Genomic DNA, 677 nt, shown 5'->3' with positions numbered 1-677 from the left:
AATCACAAATCCACAAAAATAGACTGGAAGAAATGACCAGTGCAAGAAATGAAGAAATACCAACAGAGTAGCTGCAGAATTATGTTTTCATGATTAACTTGCCAGCAGAAATTTGACATTTTTAGTTTTTTTTTTCTTGGCAAATACAATATACACATGGTTGACAAATTAAAGGATACAAATGAATACATGAATAGAGAGACGTATCAGAACCTCATATTTCATGAGAAGTCACTGAATGGTTTGATTAGCATAAAACCGATGGGAAACACAGGCTATGGTCTTCGATTCAGAAAACATTCACACTCACCAGGAAATACAAACTGGGGTTTTTTCTGTATTTACTTCCAGTGGTATACAGTACTGTTAAATAAAGGAGGAATTCATTTAACACACAATAGAGTGCCTGTTTATTTCCTTCTCATCTCCCCAGCCCCCAACTAGAACTTATAATCCACCACCAACCCCACATTATCATGCAACTGCATTTAAAAAGTACAATATCTACATAAAGCATCACATAATGTGATACATGGGGAAAATATAAATATGTGGATTTAGAGAAATAAAAAACAATGAATACACAAACTGTGTAAACCTATGAATAAGCAACAAAAGAAATTGAACAGGGAGTAAAAAGATAGATTTGTGTTTATGTAAAATTAGTCTAGTGGAGC

The sequence above is a fragment of the Monopterus albus genome, unplaced genomic scaffold (assembly GCF_001952655.1).
Source record: "Monopterus albus unplaced genomic scaffold, M_albus_1.0 scaffold450.1, whole genome shotgun sequence".
Taxonomy (NCBI): domain Eukaryota; kingdom Metazoa; phylum Chordata; class Actinopteri; order Synbranchiformes; family Synbranchidae; genus Monopterus; species Monopterus albus.
Note: the sequence above shows the minus strand (reverse complement) of the source record.